The sequence below is a fragment of the Felis catus genome, chromosome B1, assembly GCF_018350175.1.
Source record: "Felis catus isolate Fca126 chromosome B1, F.catus_Fca126_mat1.0, whole genome shotgun sequence".
Lineage (NCBI taxonomy): Eukaryota > Metazoa > Chordata > Mammalia > Carnivora > Felidae > Felis > Felis catus.
Genome location: NC_058371.1, coordinates 18,122,506 through 18,136,753, shown reverse-complemented (window position 1 = coordinate 18,136,753; position 14,248 = coordinate 18,122,506). Strand labels below are relative to the sequence as shown.

The following is a 14,248-nucleotide window of genomic DNA, read 5'->3' as shown; positions in this document are numbered from 1 at the left end:
GGTTTGCCTTTATTTGCTGAAAACATAATATACAAATACTTCAAATCTTGGAGGAATCAGGCTCCAGATTCTGTTTTTACTGACTTCTTATTCTTGAATGTGTACCATGGTATCTGTGAAAGGAACAAAACTTAATTTAAATGTATCTTTCCTAATTTAATATCTGACTTGAAGATTCCCAGGCCCATGTTACACTGTTCATCTCATTTCTCCTCCTTTCTCTGTCTCTGGCCTTACTTTTCTCTTTTTATGAATATGTATTGAAAGGAGATTTACTTTTCTCTGTTTGGAGATGAGCAAGAATTAAAATGAAAAGTTACAATGAAATTCTGCTTTATTTATTTACCAGCTTTATCAAGGAGTGAGAGAAGCCCCTGAAGTCGATCAACACATTTTTTTCTTTTAAATATGATGAACAAAGCCATTTTGATTTTTTATTTTCCTTCAAAAGACAGGTGACATTTCCTGCAACATTGACTTTTGTTCATAATCCCCTTTTGGCAAGCCAAAGAGAATTACAATGGGAAAGATTTTCACAGTCAGACGCTCCACTAGAATGAAATGCTGTAGAGCGCTTCACTTCAGCCAAACCAGCAAAATCTTTCCATTGCCAATTTTTCTTTTATATTTTGAAGTTGGCCTCTCAGCACAGATTTGATTCACACCATTTAAAAATAAATCTGGCGTCCGCAAAGCAGAAAATTTAGGCTGTGTTGTCAAAGTATCAGTATTTCATTCTTAGGCCTGGGGACAACTGAGGCTTCTATAGGGAACCACAATTCCTAATCTATACCAAAAGTAAAGACTAATTTTATTAATGCTGTACATATGATCTTTACATTTACTAAAGAATAAAAGTACCACATCGACACAAGGCACATTAAACATTTTTAGGAATGATTTAATTCCATGAAAAATACATATTTGTATTAAGATGTGATAGCCTGTTGCAACAAATGGTTTTGAGATATATGCCTTAAATAAGAATTTGAATTCAGTATCACTGTGCCATTCTGTTCTCACTTTCTCATAATGATCTCATCATTACCTGCTTACAAATCAACTAAACGATCAATGACATTCACCTGGCATACATAGGGTAGCTTGCCTCTAAAGAGGTTCTGTGAAGACTGTGCCCATGATCTGTGCACACACGTGCTGCCCTGCCCATCCAGAGGTGGAACTTGTCTGCCTATCTGAATTCTGTGACGCTTTGACCAAGAGGATGCCGAGGAAGTGATGCCCTGGGACATTTGAGCCCAGACTTGAGAGTGTGGTAACTTCTTCTTCCCTATCCTCTATCCTTCCTCTAACCTCTTCCTCTTCCACGGAGCCACTGTGTATGAAATTCAGGCAATCCTGCTTGTATGTATGAGTGTGTGTGTGTGTGGGGGGGTACTGTGTGGAGAGGACCTGGAAGATAAGACACCACACACGCGCGCGCGCGCGCACACACACACACACACACACACACCCACTAAAAGCAAGACAACAAGTACACTCAGGAGCCTAAGGAGACACAACTAAATATAACATGGTGTCCTTGACGAGATCCTGGAACAGGAAAAGACATTAGCTACAAAGTAAAGAAATTAGAAAACACAATCTGGACTTTAGTCAATAATTACACATCATTATTCATTAATTGTAACAAATGTACCATACTAATATATTAGTAATGGGCAAAGCTAGGTGTGGAATTTTTCTCAAGTTTTCTGTAAACATAAAACTGCTCTAAAAAAAAATTCTATGGGGGGGGGGGAAACGCATGCAGCTGCTGAGAGGAGCATTAGAGCTGGACACGGAGCTTCAGTTGTCTGCCTGGGGGCATGAAAAGCTTCAGGTAAGGCACCAGGGGCACCCACGGAGCCCTGGCCAGTCCTTAGCACCAACAGCTGAGAAAGCAGCTGCGGAAGCTGTATCTTTTCGGGTTGTTTGTTATGCTGCAGCAGGTAACGGAGCCAATATGCCACTTTAGTTTGGTTACATCAAGGAGATATGCCTACTTTGTTATATTTACCTTAAAAAAGCCAAATCACTGAGAATTTCATTCCATTGGAAGGACTAGAGGTGTCTGGAGAAGAGGTTGCTTTCTGGGAAAGATGATAGCTCAGTTTGAAATATGAACACACGGGTTCTGGAGTCGGAAACCTGGGTTTATATGTTCAATTTACCTCCAACGAACAGTTAGGTAATACATGTTACTTCTCCCTATTAACTTGGGGATTTCCCCCCTCTGTTCAGGGTGTTACCATACTTGTATCATATAGTTAAAGTGATAATTAGAAGAGATAGTGCATTTAGGGTCTTAACACAATTCTGGGCACAAAGAACACATGCATTAAATGTTAACCCATTAGTGGTTCCACTAAACAGGCCACACTGTCAAGTGGAACCTCTTCCCCCTCTCCGTGAGGCTGCATGAGCGCCCTTCTTCCCTATAGCTTGGTCACCTGCAGATCTAGCTCCAGTCCTTTTAAACCAGGAGCACCCGGGTGGCTCAATCAGTTGAGCATCCAACTCTTGGTTTCACCTCAGGTCATGATCCCAGAGTCGTCAGATGGAGCCCTGCGTCAGGTTCCACGCTGAGCGTAGAGCTTGCTTAAGATTTTCTCTCAATCTCTCTCTCTCTCTCTCTCTCTCTCTCTCTCTCTCTCTCTCTCCACCCCCCCCCTCTCACATGCTCTGTCTCTTTCTCTCTAAATTAAAACAAAAACATGTCTGAGCAAAAATTAAACTCCTAGTTTTTGAGTAATTAGTGTATGTCAAATATTCTATATGTGTGTGTGTATATATATATATATATATATATATCTCCTATCTTACTTAATTTTCATGACATCTAAGATGGGTATTATCACTTTCTTATATTCACCAAGAAACATCATGCTTTAAAACTCTTTAAGTTATCTGCCAGAGTTCAAACAGGTAGTGAGTGCTAGAGGTGGGATCCAAGCCCATGCTGTCTGATTTCACGCTATGCTCTCGAACACACTATTCTTTATTTCTTCTATCTGTATGATTTAGTGTTTCTTTGTTCTTATTAATTAAATACTGCTCTAAAATGTACTATTTTACCTTGAGCCTGGAAATACTGGGTTTGTATTGTGTTATGAGAAAGGAACTATGTCATGTCTTTAGGTTACTAGGTTAGCACTTCATAAGCTGTTAAAATTATTTCACTTACATGAAACAAGCTAAATATTAACCAGTCTGATCTAGGTCAGATTTTTGTAGTTTCTTTTCTGTGAAACCCTATCATAAAAGAAAATATATATCATATATATATGTATATATATATATATATATATACATATATATATATATATAGTTTAAATTGAACAGGCCTAGAAATGGAATACTCAACTAGTGGAAGGAAATGTTTTCATGCTGAAAGAAAGAAAAATTCAGTACAGCTAGATAAAGGTCAAGAAAAAATCTCCCACAACTCTGCAGTGACTGAGTTGAAGAATAGAATTAGGTTGTGATCAAGGGCAACAAATGATAATGGTAGAGATATGAAAGGGAAAAATAAACAAGATAGGAGAAATGCAATATGGTCCTGCTAATATTGACAATGTTCCCAAGAATTCAGCCACAGGGAGGAGAACCAAAGTCACATAACCTGTGATCATAATCTCTTAAGGGTAAATAAAGAAGGAACAGGAGGATTTCTATACAAACATTCCACAAAATAACACTTTTTTAAAAGCCTTAACGTGGATTATCTGTAAAATGACCACGATGCCCAAGTCCATCAGTTTAGAAGCTATATTTCTTGAGGATAGGAACGAGTTTGCCTCCTGATAAAAACAGCATTCCCATGTCATCCTCAGGGCTCTGTCACTGCTGTGGTAGTAAGTGCAGAGGAGGCCAAAGGAGATCGGGATAACAGAAAACAGCTCCTTATAAAGGAGGGCAACACCTGTTTTACAATTGCTTTTAATGTCCAGAGGAATAGTTACATTACTTCCTTACTGAATTGAATATCCTGAATTGATTCTCTCTTCTGTGGTATTCTGTAGCAAGATGCATGTTCTGCCTTATGTGACTGCTGTTGATGTACTTGTTTAATTTACTTGTTCTTATTTACTTTTATAAATTTCATAAGATTATATATACATGAATTTTGAGGTCTGTAGTAGGTAGAATAATGCCTCTCCCAAACATGTCCATACCCTGATTCCTGGAATCTGTGAATCAGTTATATCACAGGGCAAACGGTTCTGTGTAGATGTGATGAAGGATATGGTCCTTCAGATGGGGAGGGTGAATTGTATTGTCCAGCTGGATCCAATCTAATCACAGGCGTCCTTAAAAAAAAAAAAAAAGGTGAGAACCTTGCCTGGTGGGTCAGAGGGTTACGAGAGAGTTTCTGCTGAAAGTTGATGGTTTTCAAGATGGAGGAAGGGGCTGGGAGGTGAGGAATGTGGTGGCTTCTAGAAGTTGAGAATGGCCCTCAGTTTATAGAGAGCAAGAAAGGGGAACCTCAGTCCTACAACTGCAGGGAACTGAGTTCTGCCAACAACCTGAATGAGCTAAAAAACAGACTCCAAAAAGGTACTTAGCCATGTAAATCTTGATTTTCACCCTGTGGGATGAGCAACGGACTTTCCACCTATAGAGCCAGAAGGTAATACATTTGAGTTGTTTTAAGATGCAAAATTTGTGGCAGTTTGCTACGGCAGTAATAGAAGACTTATGTACAGCTAACTATTATACTTTATCTTTTTACAGAGCATAGCACTGTGCCTTATATATAACATATATAATGATATTTAATTATTAGTTATTGCTAAAATTTATTTATTGTTTATTTTCTTGTCCTAAAAATGAAGACAAAGGGGCATACCATTATTACTCCCATCTTACAGATAAGAAAATGAGACTGAGAAAACAGAAGGAAATTCTTAGGCATTTCTATTTCTTTTCTGGATTTTCAAAAGATTCTGTCCTGAAATTACTTGAGGTTCCCATCAGGGAGAAAAATTAACCCAATTTGTTAATATATAAATAGTACTTTTTTTCTTGTTTAGAAATAAGTGGCATTGCTCTGATACTTAAGTATATTTTGCCCTTAAAAATGTTTCCATTACCTCTTTGCTTTCAGCGGAGTCCTACATGTGTTGATCATGATTACTTTTGCAAAGCATCTGAGTGTCACAAACTAAAGTATAGAGAACAGACTGAGAGTTGATGGGGGGAGATGGGAGGAGGAGGGGCTAAACGGGTGATGGGCATTAAGGAGGGCACTTGTTGAGATGAGCATTCTGTGTTACCTGCAAGTGATGAATCACTAAATTCTACACCTGAAACCAATTTCACCTTGTATGTTACTAGAATTTAAATAAAAACACCTGATACCTTATTTCTACTTCCAAGTTAAGGTAATAATAATAAATAGGATGAAGAGAAGGCTATATGTGTTTATGTGTATACATATATATGAAATATGTATTTGAATAATATATAACTAAAGAATATCTAAAAAATACATCTCAAAACACATATATCAGGACTATATATATTTTTCAGATATATATATAGATATATTTTAGATAATTATATATATCATCTGATTATATATGTATAATCAAATACATAACCCTGATCATATATATGTATCAGGGCTATATATGTATTCAGAAATAATTGATGGATTTATGTAAGGGATATTTGAGTTGCAAAGGTTAAGTTCTCAATTCACATTTTTGAGGTCCTTTTTATTCTACCTTTAAGAGATAGGCCATGTATATATATATATATATGTATATATATTTATACACATACATATATATATGTATATATATGTATATATATATGTATATATGTATATATATGTATATATATATATACACATATATATATACACACATATATATATGTATGTATATATATATGTATATATATATATGTATATATATACATATATATATATATATACATATATATATACATATATATATAGTTGGTCCCAGAGGTTTTATTTGAGAAAACTGAGTTTAATGTTTCCACTACCTTAGAATCCAGGATCTCTACTGATAAATAATTGAATCATTGCATTTACTCATTTTTTGCATTAATTCATGTTATTAATTCTTTTGAAGATTTCTTGAAAAATATGTTTTTTTGCAATGTTAGTATGCTGCTCTAGCAAGAATAGTCACCTGGGAACCAAAGTATACTTATGAAACCTACATTCCCCTCAACTTTACCTCTCAGTGATGTAGCTTGATTTGAGAAAATAATCATACCGTCTTCAAACTATGTAAATCTAGACTCCAAGATACATAAATCTGAATTCCAGGATTCCAGGAATTACTTTATTTCTAAAGGATAAGATTTTTAAACAGATGCTTTGTACATCTTCGTCTATAAAAAACTAAAATTATTTTAAAATTAAAACATGGTGTGTAAAGGACCCTGTATTTTAATAGGTATGAAAATATTTGAGATTTTTGATGAAATAAATGCAACTACAGTGATGTTTAATAACCAATATTTGAAGTAGAGGAAAATGTGTACCCAGAATTTTCACACATATAAAATTTTAAAAGACACAACTTCTGCACACTTATCACATAGTAAAAAAGAGTGTCCATCTTTAATTTTTTCACTAATTCCAATCATCACATATCGACCACTAAAATTTGTTAATAGGATGTGCTGCACAAAGAGAAGAAAATCTTGTCTTCAGGGAGCATTTTGTTGATGAGACAAGTTTTAATAGAACCTTTCTAGGGCTTTGCAAAGTTCTACTACTCTACATCCAACCCACACAAGTCTTCCCCCTTGAATTAGTTTTCTAGGGCTGCCCCAACAAGTCACCACAAACTTGATTTATAGATGTATTACTCCAGTCTCTGCCTCTGTCATCATTACCCCCCGTTCTATGTCTCTGTCTTCTTTTAAAGACACCTATCATTGGATTTTTGGGTTCACCCTAAATCCGGAATGATCTCAATAGCAACTTTATTACATCTAAAAGACATTTTTGCTAAACGATGTCATCTAAACAGGTTCTGGGCATTAGGACTTGGACATACCTTTCCGGAAGCCATTATTTAGCCTACCATGCTCCTCTTTAAAATCGTGTGGCTCTTTGTTCTATAGTACACCCAGTCATTGGCTGTCCGTGTTATTATGTGTCTGCTTTAAGGCAGTAGTAGAACGTAGTGCTTGCTTAACAGCATGGACTCCAAGTCAAACTGCCCTGAAATCCTGGTCAGTTCCTGGCTCTGTATTTTACTAGTAATGTGATATTAGTTGTGCTGCTTAACTCTGTCTTGGTTTCCTTCTGTGTAAGATGTGCATAATAATAATACTTGACCCATAGAAGTTTTGTGTTACTGTGTGTTAACACACACCAGACTGTTGGTAATTACCATTAAGGAGGTTTTCTTTAACAGATCTTATTTTAAAGTGTGGTCTTAGTCACAAGAGCAGTCCATGGAATTGTTAGTTCTGCAGATCTGCGTTTTGGATGGCAGAGAAATAATCCAGGGTCTTAGCTCAATAATGTGACAAAATGGCAGGAATCCATTTAAGTATAGGGCAGATTCGGGGAAAGGAACCTTTTAATCCTTTTAACGTCAGCTCTGCCCCTAGATAGAACCTTCTGGCTTTTGGGAGCTACAGGGCAGGAGGAGCCAAGTCAAGGAAGAGAATGGGGAGGAAAAGTCATTTCTAGTTACGTACGTTGAGTTTGAAGTAACAGTAGACAGGCTAAGCCAGAAATTAGAAAGTAGAATGAAAGCTTGAGAGTGGAAATTTGTTTTTCACAGAGAAGTAAATGAGAAGACCAAGCAAGAAACCTTAGAAAACTAATAACCCCAGAGAGAAACAAAACCTTAGAAAACATCCAATAGAGATAAACAGACGAGGAAGAATTCCCGCTAAGAACAGGTATTTGGAGATAGAGGTAAGAAGACAGAATATGTGATCTTCAAGAAAAGGAGGGGAAAGAATTTCATGACACAGATCAGAAACCACATCAAATGGAACCACTATATGCCAAGGGTGCAGAAAAGACAATGGCTTTTTCTCAGTTTGCAATTAGAAAGCCATTATTGAATTTTAGATGAGCAGTATTTGTAGAGATTTGGGAAATCCACTGAGATTGCAAAAGGTTACACACTGTATGTGTTGAGGAATTGGAGCCAGTAATTATTCCAGAAGCTTAGCAATAAAAGAAATGGATAAAAAAATGGTTGGTGGCAGGATTTGTTTTCAAAGCAAGGTTTTGGAGCCTATCTGAAGATCGAGAAGACGAAGCTAACAGTGTAATAACTGAAAGATAATTTTCGCAAAGGCTTAGAGGATGCAGGAGAGGAGGGGCTGCAGGAGAGGAATGGAGACCTTGGGACTGGAAAGGACTCGGGTGAGCCACACACAACAAACATTTCTATGGCCAAGAGAAAGTGTATTCCCATTTTTCTTTGCTTCAGCAAATATGTATTGAACACCTACTATCAGGCAAGCCCTAAACAATAGACTCAGAATAATAAAATGGACCAAAAACTCCTTCCTAGACCTCCCATTCTAGTTGTTAGGTGAGCTGAGATCGATTTTGTAGAAAATCCAAATGGCATCAAATAACACTTAATTGATAGATGCATTACTCCAGTCTCTGCCTCTGTCATCATTACCCCCCTTAAATGAATGACATTTAATAGCACTGCTTTATACACTGAAGAAAGTTGAAGGTAGTGTCACCTAGGGTTCAACAGTTGCTTACAGTAGAAGCTGAAAAGATCTTGCCTGGTTAATCTAGACTGCTAGCTGGAGCAGGGTTTCTCTACCCCAGCCCTGACATTTGTGGTTGGATGATTCTTTTGTGAGGGGCTGTCCTGTGCATTGTAGGATGTTTACCACCCTCACTGATCTCTACCACTAGATGCCAATTGCATTCTCCTCCACCAAGTTGTGACAACGAAAGCTGTCTTTTTGTATCACCAAATGTTCCCTAGAGAACAAAATCACCCTAGGAGAGAAGTAATGAGCTAGAGAAATATGGGTATGGCTGACAGAGGCCCCGTATGAAGGGAAGAAGAAGCTAACTGGAATGATGTGAGGATAGAGAGGAGTCCAGGCAGAAGAGGCCATGATGAGTGCGAACAGCAGATTCTGTATGAGTGAGGGGGTAGGAGAGATGAAATGATAGGGGTGTATGGTTCATTTTACGTGTCAGTTTGGGCTAAGGGATGCTCAGGCAGCCGGTAAAAATATTATCTGGGTGTGTGTGGGAGGGTATTTCCAGAAGACATTTGAAGCATTTGAATCAATAGATTGAGTAAAAAAGGTGGTCCTCACCAATGTGGGTGGGCCTTGTCCAATCTCTTGAAGACCTGAATAGAACAGGAGGTTAGAGAAAGGAGAATTTTGTTCTCTGTCTGAGATGGCACATCCACCTTCTCCTTGGATAATGGGCTCTGCTTCTCGAGCCTTTGGACTGGGACTAAATTAAATCATTGGCCTTTCTGGTCCTCCAGCCGGTAGATGGCAGATCATAATTGTATGGGCCAATTCCTATAATCAACCTCTCCCTCTCCCCCATCCATCCATCCATGCCATCTGTCTGCCCATCCTATTCGTTCTGTTTCTCTAATACAGAGTGCTATCAATAGCACTAAATAGAATGTGGTATTCAGAAGACCTGGGTTTGAGTTTTGATTCCCCATGTGTGACCTTGAGTAAAACATTTACCTGCTGAGTCTTAACCCCCTCCTCTGTAAAATGAGGGTAATATTACTGGTTATTTAGTTTTATTGTAGAGTTAAATACTGCCTACGAAATGACTTTATACAATGGAAACTACAAAAATAGCACTTTTGTTAAGTTTGCAAATATGAGAAGAAAAAAATAGTTAAAGGTAAAACAAAGAGTTTTAGCTACTTCATACGAATGCCTTGGAACATAAGCAACGTTTCCAAGAAGAGCAGTTTATAAAATAAACCTCAACTTTTTTAGGTTTGTTTCTAAAAACTTTCTAATGCTTTCAATATTCTCTGCGTAATCATGATGGAAGACAGATTTTGAAAAAAAATCAGACTAGAGAGTTTGGATAGTAGCCTAAAATTATGTGTTCTTTTTGTGTCCTGTGAATTTCGAAATAAGACATTTCTGGTTTATTTTGATGTGTTTAAATGTGTGTAATGTACAGCTATATTTGGGCCTGAAAACCCTGTGTTCCTACTGCCCTTGTGGGCTACATGGTCTAAAAATATAACACTTTTTTACAAAGGTTCTAATGCCTCGGTCCTGCCTGACTTTTATAGTCAGCCTATAAATTCCAGATAATATAGGTTTATGATGGAAATGCTGACAGGCTCTTAGGTCTACACATTCTAACTTGCTGGCCCTGACTTGTGGCCCCTCATGATGCCGCTGTTAAAGGTTAGTCGGAATGATCTTTCAAAAAGAAGGACTCTGAAAAGGTGAGTTTGGGTGAATTCACACCATCAAAAACAAGATGTTTTGACATTTAAATTATTTAATGCAGTACTCTCTTGGTCCTAAATCTGCATGGATGTCAGACTGTTTCCACTTTTAAATAAGTCACCTTATCCAGATGGGTGTGAGGAAATGCTTAGGAAAATCCTTTTTTAAAACATGTATAAATTATTACAACGATTCCTTTGGACTAAGTCAGCCTTGAACACCTACGAATCCCTTTCCCTGTGGTCCGCTGGAGTCACGATTGTCACCTTGCTCTCCTGATGTTTGCATTTCATGGGGAGAGAAAAAGCTTCGTTCTGACGTACACTTGGCATTATGGTCTATACTTCTTTATGTGTAATTGCCCTGAACAGACTGCCAGGTGTTAACAAAACCATCAGAATGACAAGACCAAGGTAAATAATTTCATTCGTGTGTTAGAAAAACACTTGGCTTTCTTTTCTAGGTTTTTTTTTTAAATATGAAAACTGATTATAAGAACACACCGAAATTTCACAAATTCAACCAATTCTCAGTTTCACACAATTTTCCGTTAATGTCAGAATTTATTTGCTCTTTGAACTTCAGAGTTGGCACCAGACTACAGTGGCTACCAACTTTTAACCTTTTGAAGCTTTGAATGCATGGCAGAAATGAGCGCTAGAAGATAAGTCAATAGAGAATGACTTCTAATATAATTTCCAAAACCACTTAAACATTTTTTTTAATCTTAACGTTTGTTTTAGTTTTTGAGAGAGAGAGAGAGACAGAGACAGAGACAGAGCATGAGTAGGGGAGGGGCAGAGAGAGAGGGAGTCACAGATTCCAAAGCAGCCTCCAGGCTCTGAGGTGTCAGCACAGAGCCTGACCTGGGGCTCAAACTCACAAACCGTGAGATCATGACCTGAGCCGAAGTAGGATGCTTAACCGATTGAGCCACCCAGGCGCTCCTGAGACTTTTTTTTATATAAAATGTAAAAGATATAATTTCTATATATCCATAAATGGTGTTATAATCACTTTTCTAGTTTGTCTTTTTTGCCTATAAAGTTGTAATGCACTTTTTGCCTTTGACTGAAAAGGTGCACGTTAAAATAAACCAGAAATACTGAGATCACTTTTTCAGTTGAATTCACATTCCTGCCTTTTGAACCTGGTCACACAGAAGGAGAAAGATATTAAATATCCCTGGTAAAATATTTTTACTTTTCTGAAGTCCCCTCTCCCATGTACTAAATCTTCTCTTATCAAATAAAATTTGCTAGAACATCAATATAGAGGTTCCCTTTCAATTATTTTTTGAAGTCTTTATGTTAGATTTTGGCATTCTAAACACAAAAGCCCTTTTATAGACTCTGTTCCTTTTTAAAACCTGCCGTATTCTTCTGAACATTGTGTATATCACCCATTGTTTGTTTGCAGACCCTCTAGGCATTTTCTCAGTACCATACAAATTAGATCTCAAGGGACTTATCTATTGAGTACCTCTTTCATTACTGTTTCTTCTATTTATTTCTAAAAACATGTTAATACTGGATAATACCAAGAGATTGAGTGTATTCCAGGATTGCATTGCATGAATACATTTTCGAGAAAAGAGATTCACTGCAATTTTTAAGCCAACTGTATGCAAGCCAGGATTGGGGATGCAGTGAAGTAGGGAAAGAATGTATCATGACTTTGATTTTTATGGAAATTCTCTATATTTTTATGTTGTGCTTTGTTTGTTTGTTGGAGTGCCTAGTCCTGCAGTTGCCAGGCTTACTTGAGAAGGATCTGCTCTATTTTAAGCTGCTGTTTCTGTTAGTGAGTTCCCGGACCACTGTGCGCATGTGTGCAAGTGTGTGTGTACGTGTGTGTGTTTATCCGTTCCTGTGCATACACACATGGAAAGAGAAAAAGCCAGAGAAAGTGAGCTGAGAGGTCAGGCACCAGAACTTCCCTCTATTTTCTACAACCTTTTCTATAACTTTTGTTGTCACTTTGGCCCAATCAGTGCCATCCTTCTTTACAAGGGTCCTGTTATTTTTATCACCAAAACTTCCAACATTCTAAGATGCTGGTGCTTATGATCTGCAACGTACACATTTAACATTATTTATCTCCGTCACCTAAATGTCAACATTATGAATTGAACAATTCAACCTTATGAAGTCTTTCACCATCATGAACATTAATGAACCAAAGTATGGTGGAACATTGCTTTGTATGTTGCAACATTTTTGTGCATGACATTGCTTCCAAAAGTTTGACAATCGTGTAGTTCTTCAACAGTTCTGACCCAACTCCTTCTCGTCAAGGTTTCTTTTGATTAAAACTGACTTTTCTACTTGTGTACCTGTCCCCACTATCCTATGACGGGATTTATTCTCTTCTTACCCATATTCTCTCTCTCCTAATTGATTCTACATTTTTTGCATTATTTACAGCATGCATATTTAATCCCCATTTATACTCTTCTATTGTTCACTTTATCATCTACATTTATTTTAGTGGGAAGTGACAAATTTAACTTAACATTTAAAAAGTGACTTCACTGGTTCCTGCAGCTAACATATCCCACTGTGGAAGTGTCTTCAGATGGGGATTTAGGCTGTGGCTCTCACTATAGGGGCTGTGTGCATAAGGTGGGGGCAGCGCAAGTAGGGAGTTCTGTCTCCCCCTCAGGGAGGAATAGTTTACCACTTACGTTGCTTAGAATCATTGCCATATAATAACAAAAAAGCTCAACTTGGTTTATTTTCTTCACTTTTAAGGATTCCTGCTTTCTTAATGCAGTTTTCTTTTATTAATTATGTAAATATTTATGTGGATTTAAGGTAAAGTTTAAAATCAGGTATGTTCATGGAAGTGTAGCTTCATCCTTGTCCTGAATACCCTATTCCTTCTGTCTCCCTTTAGGTAACCATTGCTTTTTAAAACACAAGTGGGTATATATATTTAACACACACACGCACACCCCTATATATAATAGATATATATTATAGATTCTTTCATCTTTCCTACAACAAAGGGAGCATACTATGAGCCCCGTTCTGCATCTTGTTTTTGTTTACATTGTTTTCTGGTGATTGTACAATATCAGTTAATAGAGAGCCTCCTCATTCCCTTTGTACAACTGCATTATATTATACTTGATTATGCAATGGTGACTTACATAGCTAGGTCATTTTCCTTTAATTAAATAAAATTTAATTGAAATTTGATTACTTATTTAAGGAGACTTAATTCTAAATATTATGGAAGTATATTCCTTGAGCCCCACAACTCCCTCTCTGCGAGTTCATATTTGGAGAATGTATTTATTCAACTGTATTCAGTATTAAAATTTTTTTTCAACGTTTTTATTTATTTTTGGGACAGAGAGAGACAGAGCATGAATGGGGGAGGGGCAGAGAGAGAGGGAGACACAGAATCGGAAACAGATTCCAGGCTCCGAGCCATCAGCCCAGAGCCCGAGGCGGGGCTCGAACTCACGGACCGCGAGATCGTGACCTGGCTGAAGTCAGACGCTTAACCGACTGCGCCACCCAGGCGCCCCAGTATTAAAAATTTTTTAAAGCACCTCCCACTTAGGGAGTTTCCAATATAAACCCCAGAATATAAAATAATTTGGGAAAGTTTTCCCTTTCTCCTACCAGCAAAGATTTTCCCTAGTAATTAGTGTTGCCATGTCTCTCCAAAAGAAATTACACTGTGACTTTCTCTTCGATATCAAAAACTCTACTGAAGAACATAGTTATTTGACAACTTGTGATTTTGTTGAAGAACCCTGATGAATTAATGCCTGATGTCATGGTTCCTCCTTCTG

The 14,248-nt window shown here is 37.4% G+C and overlaps 1 long non-coding RNA gene across 1 annotated transcript in view; it reads left to right on the top strand.

The window, feature by feature from the left end:
* Positions 1 to 3,367: 3,367 nt before the first annotated feature.
* LOC123384776 overlaps positions 3,368 to 14,248 on the top strand; it is a 112,322-nt gene continuing 101,441 nt past the window's right edge. Inside the window, exon 1 of the long non-coding RNA XR_006596303.1 lies at positions 3,368 to 4,633. This is a non-coding gene — a long non-coding RNA (uncharacterized LOC123384776). The remainder of the gene's footprint in view (positions 4,634 to 14,248) is intronic.